Source organism: Triturus cristatus, chromosome 4_1 (assembly GCF_964204655.1).
Source record: "Triturus cristatus chromosome 4_1, aTriCri1.1, whole genome shotgun sequence".
NCBI classification, from domain to species: Eukaryota; Metazoa; Chordata; class Amphibia; order Caudata; family Salamandridae; genus Triturus; species Triturus cristatus.
In genome coordinates, this window is record NC_140585.1 from 24,451,621 (window position 1) to 24,475,135 (window position 23,515).

Genomic DNA, 23,515 nt, shown 5'->3' on the forward strand with positions numbered 1-23,515 from the left:
AAGGGGCATTCACCTCTATTCCTTTCATGAGCAGAGGGCAGTCATACTTTATTATTACCAAAAGTACTTGATGCCTCCAGCTGCCCATGGGGCTTCCTTACACATGTCTTCTCAGGGTACAGAATAATACCTGCTGTCCGCCCTCTGCACCCCACACTCCTGCCAAGGAGAGCAGGCTCTGTGGGAGAGCTGACTCTACCCACCCCTCCTGTAGCCCTCTCCTGTCCTAGAGAGGTGGGGGCAGGACAGGGGGGAGTTAGGAGAGGTGACTCTACCCAGCCAGGGGGTACAGGACAGGTGGAAGGTAGGAGAGCTAACTCTACCCAGCTAGGGGGGACTGGGCAGGGGGAAAGTAGGAGAGCTGAATCTACTTATCCTTCTTCAAACCCTCTTCTGTCCCAGAGAGGTGGGAGACAGGGCAGGGTGAAGGTAGGAGAGCTGACTCTACCTAGCCAGGGAGGACAGGTCAGGGGGAACGTTTGAGAGCTAACCCCACCCACACATCATGCAATCTTCTACTGCCCTATATGGGACAGGACAGGCTGAAGGTAGGAGAGCTAACTCCACCTATCCTTCTAGCATCCCACTCCTGTCCCAGAGAGGTAGGGGACAGGACAGGGTGAAGGTAGCACATCGGACTCTACCCACCCCTCCTGTAGTCCTCCCCTGCCCTAGAGAGGTGGGGGACAGGGGACAGGACAGGGGGGAGGTTGGAGAGTGGACTCTACCCACTCCTCCTCCAGCCGTCTCCTGTCCCAATGAAAGGTGGGGGACAGGACAGGATGGAGGTTGGAGAGAAGATGCCAGCCACACTTTCTGCAGCCCTGTCCTGTCCTAGAGAGAGGTGGGGGGACAGGACAGGGGTAAGGTAGGGGAGATGACGCTACACACACACATCCTGCAGCCCTTTCCTGTCCCAGAAAGGTGGGGGGAATGCTCATGGTGAAGGTACAAGAGCTGACTCTACCCACCTTTCCTGCAGCCATCTGCTGTCCTATAGAGGTGGGGGACAGGGCAGGATGAAGGTAGGATAGCTGACTCCACCCACCCCTCCTGTAGCCCTCTCCTGTCCTAGAGAGGTGTGGGGGGACGGGACAGGGTGAAGGTAGGAGAGCGGACTCTACCCACTCCTCCCCCAGCCCTCTCCTGTCCCAGAGATGTGGGGGACAGGAGGACAGGGTGAAGGTAGGAGAGTGGACACTCCCACCCCTCCTGCAGCCCTCTCCTGCCCTAGAGAGGTGGGAGGTTGTTAGAAATGGGGTTTCTGGTTGGCTAGGGCATGCGCCTAAGCCAGACAGACACCACCAGTCTAGTCAGGGCAAGGGAGTTACTCACTGAAGATAATCCCTGCTCACCCCTTGGTAGCTTGGCACCAGCAGTCAGATGTGGCAATGTGTAAAGCGTTTGCACAATACACATACAAAGCAGCGACCCACTAGGCACACCACAAAAGAAACTCCACACAAGGTTATATAAAAAATAGCTTTTTTATTACTCATAAACACATTAGATCATAACCACAATTATACACTGTGCCAGCTGGCACTAGGTAGTACTTTACAGGGCATTATATACATGACAGGGCTAATCGGGCCACTGTCAGAACCATGAGAATCACAGGTAAGTAATGGAACAACCAGTGACTACTGGTAAAATACTGTACTTAGCAGAACTGTTAGACGGACCGGGAGGGTCGGCCGAGGACAAGGGGAGAGGTCTCCGAGGAGAGCCGTCTCCAGCGATCGTACAGATAAATAACTTCCCCCCCACAGACAGATACCACACAAGGAGATGAGTTAGCGTTCTTTATAAGCACTTCTTACGGTACGATGGAAAGGTACAAGGAGGTCTGGACTCAGGGGTCCCCTCGATTCAAGTCTCTCAAGGTGGGGAAAGGGGGTAGCGGGATAGTCTGGTTACCAGTCTGGTAGTTGGGGTGGTATGGTGGGTAGCTCACAATCCTCGAGCTTGGTGGTCTAGCTGGTACGGGCCGCGGCAGCGCCAGCAGGTCCCAGTGAAGATGGTCGATACACGGTCCGCGGCAGCGCCAGCAGGTCCCAGTGAAGATGGTTGATGTACGGTCCGCGGCAGCGCCAGCAGGTCCCGGTGACGATGGTCGTTACAACGGGCCGCGGCAGCGCCAGCAGGTCCCGACGAGGATGGATGTTGCAGAAGGCCGCGGCAGCGCCAGCAGGCAGGACGATAGTTCACAAGATAGGGCTACGGCAGCGCCAGTAGTCCGTCCAGGCTGAGTTCTCTCGGTGTCTCTCGACTCCAGGATACAACTACTTCCTGCTCCGGAGCTGCTCCAGTTATAGGGCAGGTGCCCTTTGATGTCCGGACCCTCGCACTTGGAGGTCGGAGGGTCCGGGAGGAAGGTGTCCAGACACCCAGCGGGGGGGTGGAGCCGGTGCCTGGGGGAGCTGGAGGCGATCGTCACCTGGCGGGGGAGAGTCCTTGGCGCTTCGTTCTCCCATTGACCTGCCAAGTGGTCCGCTCACCTCCTGGGTGGATGGTGGTGCCGGGATGTCGGGACCGGCCAGGCCCAGGGTTAGGGTCGGGGGGAGGCCACGCGGCCTCATGGTGCAGGGCCCAAGATGGCGGCTTGACCCGGCCGAGGGAGCCGGTGGTGGCTTGGGCCCGTGATACATGGAGGTCCGAGGGTAGGAGTCCCGTCGGGAGACGGGGTGATTCTCGTGGGTCACGCCTGGTGGGCCGGGGCTTGGGCCCTGTCAGGCGGGGAGGGAGCAAGCCCTTCGTGTGGCCTGTCCAACATGCGTCCCCCCCAGCTGAAGGCGGGGAGAGTCACCCATCTTCTTGGGGACTCTCCTCGTCGAGGCGGAAGAAGCGTGACAGGCCATCTGCGTTGGTGTGGTCTTGGCCCGGCCGGTGCTCCACGGTGAAGTCCATTCCCTGCAGGGAGATGGACCAGCGCAATAGTTTTGGGTTTTCCCCCCGCATCTGCATCAGCCACTGCAGGGGTCTATGGTCGGTTTGTACCCGGAAGTGGGTACCGAAGAGATAGGGCCAGAGCTTTTTGAGGGCCCACACCACTGCGAAGGCCTCCCTCTCGATTGTGCTCCAGCGCTGTTCTCGGGCCAGGAGACGTCGGCTGATGAAGGCCACCGGCTGGTCATGACCCTCGGGGTTCACTTGGGAAAGAACCGCTCCGATGCCGTGGTCGGAGGCGTCTGTCTGTACTACGAATTCCCGACTGTAATCGGGGGCCTGGAGCACAGGGGCGGTGCACAGGGCGGCCTTCAGCTTTTCGAAGGCCGCTGGACAATCGGGGGTCCAGTTAATCCGCTTGGGTTGGTTCTTGGACGTGAGACCCGTGAGGGGCCCCACAATGCTGCCGTAGTCCCTCACGAACCGCCGGTAGTAGCCGGTGAGCCCCAAGAAGGCTCGGACTTCGGTCTGGGTGACGGGGGGCTGCCAGGACTGGATGGCAGCAATCTTAAGTTGCAGTGGGGCCACTAGCCCGCTCCCCACCTGGTGCCCCAGGTAGGTCACGGACCCTTGACCAATTTGGCATTTGCCGGCCTTAATCGTGAGGCCGGCCCGCTGGAGGGCCTGTAGGACCTCCTGGAGGTGGAGGAGGTGGTCGGACCAGTGGCGGCTGTATACAGCGATATCGTCCAGGTAGGCAGCGCTGAACTCTTCGAGCCCCGCCAAGACCTGGTTCACAAGACGTTGAAATGTAGCGGGGGCGTTCTTCATGCCGAAGGGCATGACCTTGAAGTGGTAGTGGCCATCGGGGGTAGAGAAGGCGGATCGTTCTTGAGCCCGGGGTGTGAGACCGATCTGCCAGTAGCCCGCTGTTAGGTCGAAGATACTGAGGTAGCGGGCGGCCCCCAGCCGGTCGATCAATTCATCCGCTCTGGGGATAGGATGAGCGTCGGTTCGGGTGACAGCGTTCAAGCCCCGGTAGTCGACGCAGAATCTCAGTTCAGGTGTGGTGCCGGGGGCAGCGGCTTTGGGGACCAATACAACCGGGCTGGCCCAGGGACTGTCCGAGGGCTCGATGACCCCGATCATGAGCATTTTGGCCACTTTCTCTTGTATGCAGGCCCGTACCCGATCTGGTACGCGGTAGGCCCGGTGTCGGATAGGGGGACTGTCCCCGGTGTCCACGTCGTGCAAGCACCAAGGGGTGACCCCGGGAGTGAGGGAGAACAGTGAAGCGAACCGCAGCAGGAGGTCCCGGCAGCCCTGGCGTTGCTCTGGGGTGAGGGCATCGGAGAGCCGGACCCCGTCCACGGAACCGTCGTTCTCCTGGGTCTTCAGGAGATCCGGGAGGGGTTCGGAGTCCTCCTCTGCTCCACTGTCGGTAGCCATCAGGAGGCTGAGTTCTGAGCGCACAAAGTGTGGTTTGAGTCTGTTGGTGTGGAGGACCCGAAGGGGGTTCGGGGGTCCCCATGTCGATGAGGTAAGTGACGGGGCTTTTGCGCTCGACCACCTTGAAGGGCCCCGTCCACTTATCTTGCAAGGCACATGGTTCGGTGGGGGACATCACCCACACTTGTTGACCAGGTTCGAACTCGATGGAGGAGGCATTGTGGTCATACCATCTCTTCATGTCTTCCTGGCTGGCCTCGAGGTTCGCCTTGGCCATTTCCCTGAAGCGCCGGGTCTGATTACGCAGGGCCAGGAGGTACTTGAAGACGTCTGGAGGGGTCTTTGGGGGGGCCATCTCCCAACCTTCTTTGACTAGGCTGAGGGGCCCTCGCACAGGGTGCCCGTACAGGAGTTCGAAAGGGCTAAAACCGAGGGACTTCTGGGGAACTTCTCGGTAGGCGAAGAGGAGGCACGGGAGTAGTACATCCCACTGGCGACGGAGGGGCTCTTCCAATCCCCCAATCATCCCCTTGAGAGTGCGGTTGAATCGCTCCACTAGTCCGTTCCCTTGGGGGTGATAGGGGGTCGTGAAGCGGTAGGTGACCCCGCACTGTCGCCAGAGGGACTTCATGTATTTGGAGATGAAGTTCGTGCCTCGGTCGCTGACGACTTCTCGGGGGAAGCCCACCCGGGAGAAGATCCCCATTAGGGCCCGGCCAACCACCAGAGCTGTTACAGTTCGTAGAGGCACCGCCTCGGGGTAGCGGGTGGCGTGATCCACCAGTACCAGGATGAACCTATGTCCTTGTGCCGTGCAGGGGTCCAGGGGCCCCACAATGTCTATTCCTACCCTCTCGAACGGGGTGGTGACCACTGGGAAGGGTTGTAGAGGGGCCTTCAGCTTACGGCCACTCTTCCCGCTGGCCTGGCACGTGGGGCAGGACCGGCAGTGGTTCAGGACGTCGCTCCGCATCTTCGGCCAGAAAAAGTGGGTCACTAGGCGACTGTAAGTTTTGTCTTGGCCCAGGTGTCCAGCCAGGGGGACATCGTGGGCCAGGTTGAGCAGGAAGTCTCTGAAGCGGAGAGGTACCACCAGTACTCGACCGGCCCCTAGCTCTGCGATTCTCTGTTCGCTGTATAGCAGGTCGTTCTCCCAGTAGACCCAGTGAGTTCCGGTGGAGTCCCCTGCGCTCTGGGCGCTGGCTTGTTGGCGGAGTCCCTCGAGGGAGGGGCAGGTCTTTTGCTCCTGACGGAACTGTTCTTGGGTGGGCCCCCCTTCTTGACGCCACTGAGCCAGGCCGGGGACGTCCTGGGGTTGCGCGTCCCCTTTGGTCATTGGTTCCGGGGGGTTGGCCTCGTCGTTGTCTTCTACTGGGGCGACCGGGGGCGGAGGTGCTGGCCATTCCGGTTCTTCTGGTCGGGGAACGGCACGGGTGGCCATGGACCGGGTGGTTACGCAGGCCCAGTCCGGGAGGCCCAGCATCCCCAGGTGCTCTCTTCTCTCGACGGTGGCCCACGGGGAACTCTCAAGGTCATTCCCCAGGAGGCAGTCCACGGGGGCATCATCCCGGACCGTCACTTTCAACAGGCCGGAGACCCCTCCCCATTCGAAGGGGACGCAGGCCATTTGACACAGACTTTCGGAATTGTCGGCTGAGCGGACGGGGCAGAGAATGTTCGGCAGGATCTGCTCGGGTTTCACCAGGTGACAGCGGACGGCCGTCACACTGGCGCCTGTGTCACGTAAGGCCTCGGCCCGATGCCCATTAATGGTCACCCACTGACCGTATTTCCTGGTGTTGGCGGGTAGGGGAGCCCGCGGGACTATGTCTTTTCCCCCTAGGCACGCTAGAACCATGGCGGCCGGTTCCCACTCTTGCTGGGTCGGCTCATACTCTTCCTGTTCCTCTGATAGTCGTTCTTCCCCCAGGGCGGCGGCAGCGACCTGGCGGGGCTTGGGCGTTTGGTTCTGCGGGCAGCTCGGGTCATTGGCGTAATGGCCGACTCGCTGGCATCGGTGGCACGTGACATTGGCTCGGAACCCTGGACGCATCGGGGGGTTTCCCCGTCCGGCCGGGGGCGTGGTGCTGGCCACGGGGGTTGCCGGGGGGGGGGTCTCTCCCTCGCCCCTGGCCTCCTCCTCCTCCCCCAGGACGGTGCTGGCCTTGGTTGCTTCGGTTCTGCTCGTGTGGTCCTCTCCGGCCCACTCGGGTGCTCTCCCATCGGTCAGCTTCAGCGGCGAGCTGCCGGGGGTCAATTTACTGTCGAGGAGGTGCTGCCTGAGCTCGACGAAGCAGTTGTTCGACAGGTGTTCCCATACCATAAGGTTAAAGAGTTGTTCGTAGGTCGTTACATGGCTCCCCTTGATCCAACCCTCGAAGGCTCGGCTGAAATAGTTTACGTACTCCACCCAAGTTGTACCCGGGATCCGGGTGCAGTCTCTGAACCTCTGGCGGTACATCTCGGGTGTGACGCCGTAGCGGGTGAGGAGGGCAGCCTTCATGTGGTCGTAGGACGACATTTGGTGGTCTGGGAGCTGCAACAGGGCATCGCGACCTTCGTTGACGAACCTCCCCCATAGTCCAGCTCCCCAATCACTCCGGTCGATCCGGTGGGAGGTCATGGCGATCTCGTAGGCTTTGAACCACTGCTGTATGTCGTCTTCTCGGACATACTCTCGGACAACATCCTTGGGGATGTGGACTTTTTTCTCGGTGGCCCCTGGGGTGTGCGGTCGCTCAGGCACCCCCGGTTCTTTATTCTGTTTCCGAAGTTCTATTTCCGCCAGTTTGCGCTCGTGTTTGAGTGTTATTCTTTTTTCCTCAAGCTCTCTCTGTCTCTGTTTTTCTTCTCGTTCCTCTCGGAGCCGCAGATGCTCTAGATTTAGTTTCTGCTCGGCTAACTTCAGTTCACCGTCCATCTTGAGTCGTGCCATTTCCAACTTGTGTAATCTGTTCCTTTCTCTTTCCTGGATCTCCTCCTGCGAGAGGCCCGTTCCCCGCTCCTCTGGAGCCGTGGCGTTCCCCTCTGGTGCGACACTGTTTTGGTCGGAGGATCCGGTGATCCCAGTTTCTGCCCATGACTCAAGGGCGCGCTTCAAATCATCTTTGGTACTCAGGCCGGTGGTAGCAATGCCTAGTTCCATGCAGAATTGTTTAAGTTCGCGGTGGCTATATTCTTCCAACTTATCCATTTGGAACTTTTCAGTGGAACCGCTATCTTTGGCTGACATCGTGGTTTTGTCGTGGGGTGAGCTACTCTCTGTACGATTACGCGTTGATTCGGATCGCGCCGCTGGCCACCAATGTTAGACGGACCGGGAGGGTCGGCCGAGGACAAGGGGAGAGGTCTCCGAGGAGAGCCGTCTCCAGCGATCCTACAGATAAATAACTTCCCCCCCACAGACAGATACCACACAAGGAGATGAGTTAGCGTTCTTTATAAGCACTTCTTACGGTACGATGGAAAGGTACAAGGAGGTCTGGACTCAGGGGTCCCCTCGATTCAAGTCTCTCAAGGTGGGGAAAGGGGATAGCGGGATAGTCTGGTTACCAGTCTGGTAGTTGGGGTGGTATGGTGGGTAGCTCACAATCCTCGAGCTTGGTGGTCTAGCTGGTACGGGCCGCGGCAGCGCCAGCAGGTCCCAGTGAAGATGGTCGATACACGGTCCGCGGCAGCGCCAGCAGGTCCCAGTGAAGATGGTTGATGTACGGTCCGCGGCAGCGCCAGCAGGTCCCGGTGACGATGGTCGTTACAACGGGCCGCGGCAGCGCCAGCAGGTCCCGACGAGGATGGATGTTGCAGAAGGCCGCGGCAGCGCCAGCAGGCAGGACGATAGTTCACAAGATAGGGCTACGGCAGCGCCAGTAGTCCGTCCAGGCTGAGTTCTCTCGGTGTCTCTCGACTCCAGGATACAACTACTTCCTGCTCCGGAGCTGCTCCAGTTATAGGGCAGGTGCCCTTTGATGTCCGGACCCTCGCACTTGGAGGTCGGAGGGTCCGGGATGAAGGTGTCCAGACACCCAGCGGGGGGGTGGAGCCGGTGCCTGGGGGAGCTGGAGGCGATCGTCACCTGGCGGGGGAGAGTCCTTGGCGCTTCGTTCTCCCATTGACCTGCCAAGTGGTCCGCTCACCTCCTGGGTGGATGGTGGTGCCGGGATGTCGGGACCGGCCAGGCCCAGGGTTAGGGTCGGGGGGAGGCCACGCGGCCTCATGGTGCAGGGCCCAAGATGGCGGCTTGACCCGGCCGAGGGAGCCGGTGGTGGCTTGGGCCCGTGATACATGGAGGTCCGAGGGTAGGAGTCCCGTCGGGAGACGGGGTGCGGGTGATTCTCGTGGGTCACGCCTGGTGGGCCGGGGCTTGGGCCCTGTCAGGCGGGGAGGGAGCAAGCCCTTCGTGTGGCCTGTCCAACAGGAACATATTATGCAGAAACTCATTGGGCATAAATCACATTTAGAAGGGTACCGTAGTAACACTCCCTAGGTGCATACATCACCTCAGGCATAAACACATTATGCACACTCTCAGGGTCTTGCGCCCTACCAGCACCTCAGGCGCTCAAAGGCCCACTGGCCTTCCTCTGGGAGCCTGTCTGGGCTGTCCCAAATGCCCTTTGTCCAAAAGTCAGGGCTCCATAATGATAGGGCCTTCCAACAGGCCCTCTGGCTGCCAATGCAGCAGAGAAACGTGCGTGATGCACAAGGGGGCGGGGGTACATCTCACCCCTTCCTCGTTATCAAAATAAGCATTCCCCCGTCAATGCAGCTGCCCGCAACCTTGCGGTACAGCTGGCGGAATCCAGCATCAGCAACCACAGTTCCTAGGGAGCCCCTCCTTCCCGGGTCCCCTCTTGTAGGCACTTCTGCCCCCGATAGGCACCCGTAGTGCCCAGCACCAACAGTGCCATGTGAGCCCCCCTTCACGCTCGTCCGGTGCCACTACCAGGAACCAAAAAAAAGGCTCAATTTCAGCCCCACTCACCGGGGCTGTCCTTCTGTTGCCGGTAGGGAGAGCCCCGCCAATCCGCGCTAGGAGCCCGCGAGGCTCCGGTTGAGCCCTTACTCTTGACTCCACTCTTCGTGGTGCACACAAAGGCGGTGAGCCGTCACAAGGCTCTGTCTCTCTCAGGGCAGGTGCGCGGGGCTTCTCCTCCTCCACACAGGGAGGCCTTGCCTACCAGCAACACGCGCGGCTCTCTCCGGCCACTGGAGCCCCGCCTCGGACCAGGCAGCCTTTCCCTGCCTTCTGCTTCGGCCGCATGCTGCGACTCTCATTGTTGTGGGCCCCGTCCACAACCCGGCAGGCCCTGGTCTGACTTTAACGCTTCCGTAACTTTCACGAAGGCGGGGTAGGATCCCGCTCCAGGATGCGGATTGGTGTGGCTCCTGCCAGACTTCTGGCGGGCCGTCCCACCTCCAGGCAGCATGGGCTATCCCCACGCTGGGATTCCTTGGCACAGCGCTTCCGAGCGAAAACACCTCAAGGCACTCCTCATGCCTCATAGCAGTGTAGGCCCCCCTCTGGGGCTTCCGTCACCTTGGGGAGGGGAGCGTGGTACCCACGCTGCAGGGCTTAAGTGCTCTTCCCATTTTTCCTGTACCACACTGATAATCCTGAAGCACACCCAAGGCGCTACGTCCGGAGCCCCATAGGCAAGATTGGACCCAGGCAGGCCAGCTCACAGGTCCCTCCAGCAGAGGGGCAGTCCCTCGTGGCAGTTGTGAGAAGGTGGCCTGATATATGCTGTCCACTAATTATAGTGGGCACCTTGTATCAGTCCAAACAACCCCTTATGGTGATAGGTTAAAGACAACCTTTTTTGAAAGCTATCCTAGTGGTAGCTATGGAGAGCAGCCGTGAGGCTAAGTCTTGAAGGAATGTAAAGCAGCTTGTGGGACACCCCCGCGCCGCACGGCCACCAGCTGCTGCGTGTGCCCCTTAGCCTGATCCCTGCCGCGCTGCCTGCCTCGCCGCCGGCTGACTCCGTTGTCGTTTGTTTTGATTTTGTTTTGTCCGACATTTGTGCTTGTCATACTGTTTTTGTATTTACTGCATTCGTGCCCGTGTTAGCGTCTTTATTCCCTTAGTGCCTGTTTATTTTATTTTTTTCTGCTTTTCAGCTTGTGTCCTTCCTGTTTGGCCGCCTACCTCGCCGCCCTCCGTCTTCCCTCCCCGCTCCCCGCTTCCCGCCACCACCGCAGACCCCGCCCCTTTTTTCCTTCTGTTCCCTCCCCGCTCCCGCCTCCCAGCTGCTCCGCCCACCCGCGCACTTGGCCTTTAAATGGCGACCGTGCGACACAGGTAAGTGTGACCCACTTGTGGGACACCCCCGCGCCGCACGGCCACCAGCTGCTGCGTGTGCCCCTTAGCCTGATCCCTGCCGCGCTGCCTGCCTCGCCGCCGGCTGACTCCGTTGTCGTTTGTTTTGATTTTGTTTTCTCCGACATTTGTGCTTGTCATACTGTTTTTGTATTTACTGCATTCGTGCCCGTGTTAGCGTCTTTATTCCCTTAGTGCCTGTTTATTTTATTTTTTTCTGCTTTTCAGCTTGTGTCCTTCCTGTTTGGCCGCCTACCTCGCCGCCCTCCGTCTTCCCTCCCCGCTCCCCGCTTCCCGCCACCACCGCAGACCCCGCCCCTTTTTTCCTTCTGTTCCCTCCCCGCTCCCGCCTCCCAGCTGCTCCGCCCACCCGCGCACTTGGCCTTTAAATGGCGACCGTGCGACACAGGTAAGTGTGACCCACTTGTGGGACACCCCCGCGCCGCACGGCCACCAGCTGCTGCGTGTGCCCCTTAGCCTGATCCCTGCCGCGCTACCTGCCTCGCCGCCGGCTGACTCCGTTGTCGTTTGTTTTGATTTTGTTTTGTCCGACATTTGTGCTTGTCATACTGTTTTTGTATTTACTGCATTCGTGCCCGTGTTAGCGTCTTTATTCCCTTAGTGCCTGTTTATTTTATTTTTTTCTGCTTTTCAGCTTGTGTCCTTCCTGTTTGGCCGCCTACCTCGCCGCCCTCCGTCTTCCCTCCCCGCTCCCCGCTTCCCGCCACCACCGCAGACCCCGCCCCTTTTTTCCTTCTGTTCCCTCCCCGCTCCCGCCTCCCAGCTGCTCCGCCCACCCGCGCACTTGGCCTTTAAATGGCGACCGTGCGACACAGGTAAGTGTGACCCACTTGTGGGACACCCCCGCGCCGCACGGCCACCAGCTGCTGCGTGTGCCCCTTAGCCTGATCCCTGCCGCGCTGCCTGCCTCGCCGCCGGCTGACTCCGTTGTCGTTTGTTTTGATTTTGTTTTGTCCGACATTTGTGCTTGTCATACTGTTTTTGTATTTACTGCATTCGTGCCCGTGTTAGCGTCTTTATTCCCTTAGTGCCTGTTTATTTTATTTTTTTCTGCTTTTCAGCTTGTGTCCTTCCTGTTTGGCCGCCTACCTCGCCGCCCTCCGTCTTCCCTCCCCGCTCCCCGCTTCCCGCCACCACCGCAGACCCCGCCCCTTTTTTCCTTCTGTTCCCTCCCCGCTCCCGCCTCCCAGCTGCTCCGCCCACCCGCGCACTTCGCCTTTAAATGGCGACCGTGCGAACGCGCAGCGGTCACGCGCAGCGGGCGCGCCGATTGTGCGCCGAAGGCAAGCCCGTCTGCGCCCGTCCGCGACCGGATCGCGACCAGCGCCAGGACCCCTGGCCCACGAAGACCCCGACCGACTCGCAGGACGTACTCAGCCGCCACCCTCAACGCACTCAACACCGGTCGACGCCCAGAGTGCCACCAAGCCACACCACGTCGCACCCACGGACCCTTCAGCTGCCACGCCTGCAAGTTCTCCTGCATCCGGACCTGCCTCGCACCAACACCCGCCAAGTCAAACACCAGCAGCACCCACCTCAAGTGCATCCTGCTCAACACCCGCTCCGTCCACAGACACGCCATCGAACTCTGGAACCTCCTCGACACCACAGCCCCTGACGTTGCCTTCCTCACGGAGACCTGGATGAACGCCTCTTCAGCTCCAGACATCGCCATCGCTATCCCAGAGGGCTACAAGATCGTCCGGAGGGACCGAATCGCCAACCAGATGGGAGGAGGCATCGCCATCGTCCACAGGAGCACCATCCGTCTCACGACCAGCACCGACAACACCCTGACCAGCGCCGAACATCTGCATTTCCAGATCCACACCAACCCGAACACCACCCTCAGAGGCACCCTGATCTACCGACCCCCTGGACCACGCACACAATTCAGCGAGGACATCGCCGACTTCGTCAGCCCGCATGCCCTCCCCTCCGCGGACTACATCCTCCTGGGAGACCTCAACTTCCACCTGGAGAACAACAACGACCGCAACACCAACACCAACACCCTGCTCGACAACCTCGCCAACCTGGGACTCAAGCAACTGGTGTCCACCCCCACCCACCTCGCCGGACACACACTCGACGCAGTCTTCTCTTCCAGCACAGACATCGACTTCAGCCACGCCACTGAGCTTCAATGGACGGACCACAGCTGCGTCCACTTCACCTTCAAGAGAACGACGACCCACCAACACCAGCAACAGGCCGCCCGCAGAAGCTGGAACAAGATCACAGCTGACCAGCTTGCCACCTCCCTGAGCCAGCACCCTCCTGCCAACTCAGCGAACCCCAGCCAGGCCGCCGACAACCTCACGAAGTGGATCAGCAACTGCGCGGACGAACTCGCCCCACTGAGGACCCCGCCTAGCAGACCCGGCAGCAAGAAGGCCCCATGGTTCACCGACGAACTCAAGAGCTCCAAGAAGAACTGCAGAGCCCTCGAGAAAGTCTGGAGAAGGGAACCGACACCGGACAACAGGACCTCCTTCAAACTTGCCACCCGGAAACACCACCAGCTGATCCGCGCCGCCAAGAAAACAGCATTCAAGGACCGGTTGGACAACAACGCACACAACTGCAAGGAACTCTTCAACATCGTGAAAGAGCTTTCCAACCCCAGCGCAGGAAACAACGACATCACCCCATCGCAAGACCTCTGCAACTCCCTCGCTTCATACTTCCACAACAAGATCGCGGACATACACAGCAGCTTCAACAACCAACCAACGCACACCATGACCGAACAACCGCCCCCCACCACCACCCTCCACGCCTGGACCCCGATCAGCACCGAAGACACCATCCGCACGATGAACTCCATCCACTCCGGATCACCGACCGACCCCTGCCCTCACCACGTCTTCAACAAGGCCGACGCTGTCATCGCACCCCACCTGCGAGACATCATCAACACATCCTTCGACACCGCCACCTTCCCTGAGAGCTGGAAGCACGCCGAACTCAGCGCTCTACTCAAGAAACCCACAGCGGACCCCACCGAACTCAAGAACTACCGCCCCATCTCGCTCCTCCCGTTTCCAGCCAAAGTCATCGAGAAGACCGTCAACAAGCAGATGGCCGCATTCCTCGAGACGAACGGATCCCTCGACCCCTCACAGTCCGGCTTCCGAGCCAACCACAGCACCGAGACCGCCCTCATCGCCGCCACAGATGACATCCGAGCCCTGATGGACAAGGGAGAAACAGCGGCCCTCATCCTCCTAGACCTCTCCGCGGCATTCGACACGGTCTGCCACCGCACCCTAGTACGGCGCCTCAGCAACATCGGCATCCAGGACAAGGCGCTGGAATGGATCATCTCCTTCCTCGACGGAAGAACACAGAGAGTCCGCCTTCCACCGTACAAGTCAGAGGCCTCCGAAGTCATCTGCGGCGTCCCCCAAGGATCATCTCTGAGCCCCACCCTCTTCAACGTCTACATGAGCCCCCTCGCGGCCATCGTACGCAAACACAACCTCAGCATAATCTCCTACGCCGACGACACCCAGCTGATCCTCTCCCTGACCAACGACCCCGCCGCCGCCAGAGCCAACCTGCACGAAGGGATGAAAGAGGTAGCCGAGTGGATGACGACCAGCCGCCTGAAACTGAACTCGGACAAGACGGAGGTCCTCATCCTGGGCTCCTCACCCTCCGCCTGGGACGACTCCTGGTGGCCTCCTGCCCTGGGCACCGCACCCAAACCGACAGACCATGCACGAAACCTGGGCTTCATCCTGGACTCCTCCCTCTCCATGACCAGGCAAGTCAACAACGTCTCCTCGGCGTGCTTCAACATCCTACGCATGCTACGGAAGATCTTCTGGTGGATCCCCACCGAGACCAGGAAGACCGTCACCCAGGCCCTCGTCACCAGCCGACTGGACTACGGCAACGCCCTCTACGCCGGTACCACCGCCAAGCTCCAGAAGAGACTCCAGCGGATCCAGAACGCCTCAGCCAGACTCATCCTCGACATCCCACGAACCAGCCACATCTCCGGACATCTGAGAGACCTTCACTGGCTCCCCGTCAACAAAAGAATCACCTTCCGCCTCCTCACCCACGCACACAAGGCCCTACACGACCAAGGCCCGAGCTACCTCAACAGCCGAGTCAACTTCTACGCTCCCAAACGCCACCTCCGATCAGCCAACGACGCCCTCGCCGCCGTCCCCCGCATCCGAAGAGCGACTACAGGAGGAAGGTCCTTCTCCCACCTGGCCGCCAAGACCTGGAACTCCCTCCCGACCGACCTGCGCCTGACCCAAGACCACCTCTCCTTCAGGAAGAAGCTGAAGACCTGGCTGTTCGAGCAGTAGCGGCACCCCTCCCCCCCCCCCCCATCCACCCAGCGCCTTGAGACCCTACGGGTATGTAGCGCGCTTTATAAGTGTCACTGATTGATTGATTGAGCTTGTTTTACCAGTCTATAATCTCTTGAATGACCAAATGAAAGGACAATCACACCAGGTATATATTTAAAATATATCTATTTATGATAAACACACCCCTCTAGTCTTTTTATGAGACTGGAGTGTGAAGTACTTAATTTACAAGTTAGCAATCAACAGTAAGAGCACAAAATATACGTTTGGGCCCTGGGGGCGTACCAAACCATATACCAATAAAGTGGTATAAGAACCACGATTGAATTAGACACAAGACCTAGAGCCTGTAGTATCGCTGGGACCCCAAGGAACCACCCAAGGTAGTGACACAGGGGACCCACAGGGGACCGTGTGCAGTGTGTAAACACAACCGCGGGTTCCCGTTAACTTCTATGGGCAATGTCACGTTTGCACATTTAAAGATTAGGGACACTTAGACTCGAGTTAGGACCAAACCCTTTTGGACTTAAGAAGTTCTAGGGCTAGCACCCACTGGAGCACCAAAGTACTCGTGTTACCTCACCCAGGGAAGCCGGGTGCATAGGTGTCTTTTGGTGTCGGGTCGCGTCGTCGATTTCAATGGAAGTTGGCGAAGAACTGCTGCTGCCGTGAAGAGGAGAAGTGTCCGAAAGGATCCAAGCCTGGATCTAGGATGGAAGGAACCTGAAAGCAGAGGGGACAGAGTCTGGGTCACTTGCCAGTTACCGAGGGCAGGATGGACCAATGCCCACAGATGTCTGGTGCTTCAGGTGAGTTGACGGGTGTCTTGACTCTTCAGCCACGAGGTCCAGGAGGTGTCGACGAAGTCCACGAGCCGGATTCGAGCTGTCCCAAGAAGTCTGTCGAGTACTGCGGTGTCGGCGACCAGATTGGACCCAACAAACCTTGTTGCCTCTCCTTTCCCATCACTGCTCCTGCCCTGTCACTTCTCCTGCCCGGTCACTTCTCCTGCCCGGTCACCTCTCCTGCCCGGTCACCTCTCCTGCCCCATCACCTCTCCTTTCCTGTCAACTCTCCTGTTCCGTCACTGCTCCTGCCCCGTCACCTCTCCTGCACTGTCCCTTCTCCTGCCCATCACTTCTCCTGCCCCGTCACTTCTCCTGCCCCGTCACTTCTCCTGTCCCGTCACCTCTCCTTTCCTGTCTCCTCTTCTGTCCCGTCACTGCTCCGGCCCTGTTCACTCTTTTGTACAACAATGACAAATTACACAAGGGGGCAAGTTCCCCACAGTCCTCTGTTTGGGGAAAGCTCCTCTGTAATCACTAACTACGATCTCACTGGCACATGATATGCTAAAGGCAGACGGCGGGCGCATTGTCATTCGCAAGGGGATAACCAGCCTCAGTCGGAATGACAGTGGGCCTGCCCACAGTCTGTGGAGCTCAGTGAGGGGCTGCTGCAGGGCCTGTCCACAGCCTGTGAGAGTTCAGGGAGGGGCTGCTGCAGGGCCTGTCGGGGCTGCCGCAGGGCCTGCCCGCAGTCTGTGAGAGCTCAGGGAGGGGCTGCTGCAGGACCTGTCGGGGCTGCTGCAGGGCCTGCCCACAGTCTTTAGAGCTCAAGGAGGGGCTGCTGCAGGGCCTGTCCACAGTCTTTGAGAGCTCAGGGAGGGGCTGATGCAGGGCCTGCCCACAGTCTGTGAGAGCTCAGTGAGGGGCTGCTGCAGGGCCTGTCCACAGTCTGTGGGAGCTCAGGGAGGGGCTGCTGCAGGGCCTGCCCACAGTCTGTGGAGCTCAGGGAGGGGCTGCTCCAGGGCCTGTCTGCAGTCTGTGAGAGCTCAGGGAGGGGCTGCTGCAGGGCCTGTCCACAGTCTGTGAGAGCTCAGGGAGGGGCTGCTGCAGGGCCTGCCCGCAGTCTGTGAGAGCTCAGGGAGGGGCTGCTGCAGGGCCCGTCCACAGTCTGTGGGAGCTCAGGGAGGGGCTGCTGCAGGGCCTGCCCACCATCTGTGGAGCTCAGGGAGGGGCTGCTGCATGGCCTGTCCACAGTCTGTGAGAGCTCAGGAAGGGGCTGCTGCAGGGCCTGCCCGCAGTCTGAGGAGCTCAGGAAGGGGCTGCTGCAGGGCCTGCCAACAGTCTGTGAGAGCCCAGGGAGGGGCTGTTGCAGGGTCTGCCTATAGTCTGTGAGAGCCCAGGGAGGGGCTGCTTCAACCTCTGGAGTTCACCAGAGAAGTGTGAGCTGGCCCCGGAGAACTTTTAATTTCTTGGGGCTTCCTGCAGGGAACGCCGTAATTAATGTCCAAAATTACAGACACAAGGCATCCGTAAAAGGAATGATTACGGACAACGGACATCACACCAAAATGATGGACGGTCCGTGAAATTTACGGACATTTGGTCACCCTATTCCACAGTGCCTGCCACGTCTCCCCACTGCACCGCCGTCACCTTTACTGCACTCATCACCCCCTGCAACGCATGTCCTCCCCACCCATTGCTAGGATGTCACATTTTCCCATCACCTTCCACCATGACAGGTACCAGCACTCACGACTTACTGTGCTCAGTATCTCCCACCAATTATTAGCTCAGCTTTGGCTATAAGTGGGATGAAAAAACTGTGGGATCTCTCAAAGGGGCGTGGTCGATATAATTAAGGGCGTGGCTTCAAACACTTGAGCTAAAAATCTTTTCTGTGCATAGTCTGCTGCCCAACCGGTATTTTGCTGCTTCTGTCATTCAATCCAGGCACATAATACAAAAAGTAACATTACACCTACAAGCCAGAACTATTGGCTTTGTCAATGGTTGCCAGTTGCATAAGTAATGCCTCCGTTCTGAAGTGACGAGACTATGAATATACTATAACGAGTCTCTTCGAAGTTACATACTAATAAGTGTCGCATATTTTCTGATATGACTGCTGTTGCTGCGCGTAGGAGAAAAGAATTTGTTAAAATCTTGCATCTGTTTAAAGCTCATGGCACGCAAGCATCGATTGCTCAGCAGTCCAAACTATCTCAGCAGGGGCCAGCGCTTGAATTATTGGAATAAATAGAGAAATCAACAGTAGCAATGGCAAATATTTAGGGTGTTCCCCCTAAAGTTGAAAGATATAAACTGGGCTAGTCAGAAAATGTAAATTCCTCTTGATAGATAACTGGCAATTGTAATTAAGAGTACTTGATGTTATTATTGCTACAGGCTTTATTAAGACTAACCGTACTGGTTAAGGGGGAGGAGGGAAGGGGGAGGGAAGGAAGGGGGAATCGATCTATATCTTGCGTTTAGCTCCTGGTATACGCAGAGATCGACCTTTCCCTTTATTCCTCTTTCCTTTTTTTTTTTTTTTCTTCTTTCCGGGGGGGACCAGGGGTCAGCGGATCCACCTGGGATGCAATTCCATGACACCCAGGAAGTCAGATGGGAGGGGCGGAATGTGGAGAGCGTGGGTTGTAGGGTTTTTCCACACTCTAAGGGGTGGGTTTTCTCTTCTTTTTTGGGATGGGAAGGGTGTTACAGCAGGAAAAAGAGCACAAGCAGAAGGTTCGGAAAGTCTAAGAAATACATATAACAGCGTCAAATATGGGAACCAGTAAGTGTAAGATCCTATCAGTCAATACTAATGGGATATTAAATAGAAGGAAATATGCCGCTCTTATTAGAAGGCTATCCTCCTTAAATCCCCAAGTTTTGTTTTTACAGGAGACGCACTTGAAATCTAATTCTCCAAATCTTTTTATACCTAAGATTTTTTCTAAAGTTCTTTTTGCGTCGTCATGTTTTGCTGTTAGAGGGGTAGCAATTTATTTTTCTAGTAAACTTCCTTGGGAATTTAAACAAATCTATAGGGATGTACATGGGAGGTGGCTATGGGTAATAGCTAAGTTACAGAGGAAAACGTTAAATTTGATAAATTACTATGGTCCTGTTACAGATGATATTATACCCCTGACCCAGATTAATGATTTTTTGATAGGATCTCCCGGACAGGTGGTATTTGGCGGGGACTTTAACTATATACAGGATTTGAGGAAAGATACTTCAAATGAAAATAAAAGACAATTAAAACCAAATACAAAAAAAATAATGGGAACCATTACACAAGAAAATCAATTGGTGGACCCTTGGCGGGAAGTTAATCCAGACAAAGAATTTTATACTTGTCATTCGCACCGATTTCGGACGGCATCTCGAATAGATTATTTTCTTACTTCTAGATCCTTTCAGATTCGAGATGTTGCCATAGACTGTGATCCATTTTCAGATCATGCCTATGTCGGGATAGAATTGGTGCTCGGGGGAAAAGATAGGGAACGTCCCAGGTGGCAGCTGGATCGTCTCCTCTTGCAAAATAGGATTGGGTTCAGAAATTCTGAAAATGGATTTTGGAATACTTTCTGATTAACGATAGCACTGCCGCCCCTTTTTCAGTTTGGGGGGGGGTTTAAGGCAGCAGCCCGTGGACAGATAATAGCTTACACGGCTGCCCAGTTCAGCGCCCGGAGGACCAAGATAGCTCAACCGCAAACTGAAGTGGATCAAGAATATGCTCTCCAGCTTCAGCGTCTTCCAAATCAATACGAACAGGTAAAAACCGCACTGAGGGACTTTTTTACTTTAGAAGAGGTTTGTAACTCACGTATATTCCAACAGAGGGAATACTAAGAAAGCCAGTTAATTGGTACATTTTTGGCAAATTCCTCAAGGAAAAAAACAAGAATCAGCTATAATAACTAAAATTCGGGACCCTCAAACTGGCCAAGAAATAGTTAGTAACAGCGATATTTCACAGATTTTTGTGGATCATTTTCGCCAGTTATACTCTACTGAGTACTTGGTGACGGAGGAGCAAATCAAGGAATATTTTACAAATATGAGCGTCCCGAAATTATCAGATAATCGGATTGGCGAATTGGAAAGGGAAATACAAGCTATTGAGATCTCTACAGCTATCAAATCAACAGCAGGGGCAAAAGCTTGTGGGCGGGATGGCTTCCCGATTGAGTTTTATAAAGTATTTTTAAAAGAACTTGCTACTCCGTTGAAAAACCTATTTAACTTTGTTAAAATGGGTGGGGAAGTCCCAGACACTTTTAAAGAAGCAATAATCGTCTCTTTCGTTAAAAATGATAAAAACCCGGAAGATGTGAATTCATATAGGCCCATTAGCCTGCTGAATTCTGACTATAATTTTGATGAAGGTATGGGCAGAACGTTTTTTACCAGCCGCCCAAGAAATAATTCATATAGATCAAACCGGCTTTATAGCCGGGAGATCGATGGCGGCTAATACCCAATTTTTAATACACGCACTGGATTATTTTAATACAAACTCCATTCCGGCTAGTATTGTAATGGTTGATGCGGAGAAAGCCTTCGACCTGGTGAATTGGAAAACTTTTTTTTTTATTCTGGGTCGGTTCGGGTTTCCTGCACAGGTAGTTAATATGCTAAGGAACATCTACCAGGGGGCTATCGCCCAGGTCATAATTAACTCTTAACTGTGCAGGAGCCATTAAAATAAACCGTGGAACCAGACAGGGCTGTCCGCTCTCGCCATTACTTTTTTTATAGAACCTCTGGTTTTAAAGATTCGTAATAATGCTGCTATCCAACCCCCGATACCCGGCATGGCGAAAGTTAAACTTTTTGCTGACGATATTATTCTATATTTGATTCCTGATAGAAAAAACCTTGAAACAGCTCTGAGGGAATTTTCGGAGTTTGAACAAATAGGCGGCTGTAAAATAAATGCCAATAAAACTGAGGTTCTAGCTCTTAACACTGATTTGAACTCTTTTCCATCTTGTTTAAAGATACAAGCTATAAAAAACGATCCTATAAGATATCTTGGGATATATGTATCTAATCAGTATCATCAGCTATTTGAATTAAATTATATAAAACCGAAGGGTAAGATCAAGGAGCTGTTAGAACAATGGACATTACTCCCCCTCTCGATTGTGGGTAGAGTTTCAATGATAAAAATGTCTTTACTTCCTCTGCTCATCTTTCTATTTTCCAATGTCCCTGTTAGAAAGGATAGACGGACCGGGAGGGTCGGCCGGGGTCAGGAGGAGAGGTCTCCGGGGAGAGCCGTCTCCAGCGATCGTACAGACAAGTAACTTCCCCCCCCCCACAGACACATACCACACACGGATAAGGTTCGGTGTTCTTTATAAGTACTTCTTAAGGTACGGTTGAATGTTACAAGGAGGTCTGGACTCAGGGGTCCCCTCGATTCAAGTCTCTCAAAGCAGGGTAAGGGGTAGCGGGACAGTCTGTCTACCAGTCAGGTAGTTTGGATGAGATGATGATTAGCTCACAATCCTCGAGCTTAGTTGGTGCGGGCCGCGGCAGCGCCAGCAGGTCCCGGAAAGATGGTCGATGTACGGTCCGCGGCAGCGCCAGCAGGTCCCGGTGAGGATGGTCGTTACAACGGGCCGCGGCAGCGCCAGCAGGTCCCGGTGAGGATGGTCGTTACAACGGGCCGCGGCAGCGCCAGCAGGTCCCGGAAAGATGGTCGATATACGGTCCGCGGCAGCGCCAGCAGGTCCCGGTGAAGATGGTCGTTACAACGGGCCGCGGCAGCGCCAGCAGGTCCCGACGAGGATGGATGTTGTAGAAGGCCGCGGCAGCGCCAGCAGGCAGGACGATGGTTCACAGGAGCGGGCTACGGCAGCGCCAGTAGTCCGTCAAGGCTGAGTTCTCTCGGTGTCTCTCGACTCCAGGATACAACTGCCTTCCTGCTCCGGAGTTGCCCCAGTTATAGGGCAGGCGCTCTTTGATGTCCGGACCCTCGCACTTGGAGGTCGGAGGGCCCGGGATGAAGGTGTCCAGACACCCAGCAGGGGGTGGAGCCAGCGCCTGGGGGAGCTGGAGGCGATCGGCACCTGGCGGGGGAAGAGCTCTTGACACTTCGTCCTCCTATTGACCTGCCAAGTGGTCCGCTCACCTCCCGGGTGGATGGTGGTGCCGGGATGTCGGGGCCGGCCAGGCCCGGGGTTTAGGGTCGGGGCGAGGCCACGCGGCCTCGTGGTGCAGGGCCCAAGATGGCGGCTTGAACCGGCCGGGGGAGCCGGTGGGGCTGGGCCCCGTGATGAGTAGAGGTCCGAGGGCAGAAGATCCGTCGGGAGACGGGGTACGGGTGCTTTTCGTGGGTTAAGCCTGGTGGGCCGGAGCTCGGGCCCTGTCGTGCGGGGAGGGAGCAAGCCCTTCGTGTGGCCTGTCCAACATGCGTCCCCCCCAGCTGAAGGCGGGGAGAGTCACCCATCTCCTTGGGGACTCTCTTCGTCAAGGCGGAAAAAGCGGGACAGGCCATCCGCGTTGGCGTGGTCTTGGCCTGGTCGGTGCTCCACAGTGAAGTCCATTCCCTGCAGGGAAATGGACCAGCGCAAGAGTTTTGGGTTCTCCCCCCGCATCTGCATCAGCCACTGCAGGGGTCGATGGTCGGTTTGTACCCGGAAGTGGGTACCGAAGAGATAGGGCCGGAGCTTTTTGAGGGCCCACACCACTGCGAAGGCCTCCCTCTCGATTGTGCTCCAGCGCTGTTCTCGGGCCAGGAGACGTCGACTGATGAAGGCCACCGGCTGGTCATGACCTTCGGGGTTCAACTGAGAAAGGACGGCTCCGATGCCGTGGTCGGAGGCGTCGGTCTGTACCATGAATTCCCGACTGTAATCGGGGACCTGGAGCACAGGGGCGGTGCATAGAGCGGCCTTCAGCTTCTCGAAGGCCGCTTGACAATCGGGGGTCCAGTTAATCCGCTTCGGCTGGTTCTTGGACGTGAGACCCGTGAGGGGCCCCACGATGCTGCCGTAGTCCTTCACGAACCGCCGGTAGTAGCCGGTGAGCCCCAAGAAGGCTCGGACCTCGGTCTGGGTGACGGGGGGCTGCCAGGACTGGATGGCAGCAATCTTAAGTTGTAGCGGGGCCACCAGCCCGCTTCCCACTTGGTGCCCAAGGTAGGTCACAGACCCTTGGCCAATTTGGCACTTGCCGGCCTTAATTGTGAGGCCGGCCCGCTGGAGGGCCTGTAGGACCTCTTGGAGGTGACGGAGGTGGTCGGGCCAGTGGTGGCTGTATACAGCGATATCGTCCAGGTAGGCAGCGCTGAACTCTTCGAGCCCCGCCAAGACCTGGTTCACGAGGCATTGAAATGTGGCGGGGGCATTCTTCATGCCGAAGGGCATGACCTTGATTTGGTAGTGGCCATCGGGGGTAGAGAAGGCTGACCGTTCCTGAGCCCTGGGTGTGAGGCCGATCTGCCAGTAGCCCGCTGTTAGGTCGAAGATACTGAGGTAGCGGGCGGCCCCCAGCCGGTCGATCAGCTCGTCTGCTCGGGGAATCGGATGAGCGTCGGTCCGGGTGACAGCGTTCAAGCCCCGGTAGTCGACGCAGAATCTCAGTTCAGGTGCGGTGCCGGGGGCAGCGGCTTTGGGGACCAATACAACCGGACTGGCCCAGGGACTGTCCGAGGGCTCGATGACCCCGATTGT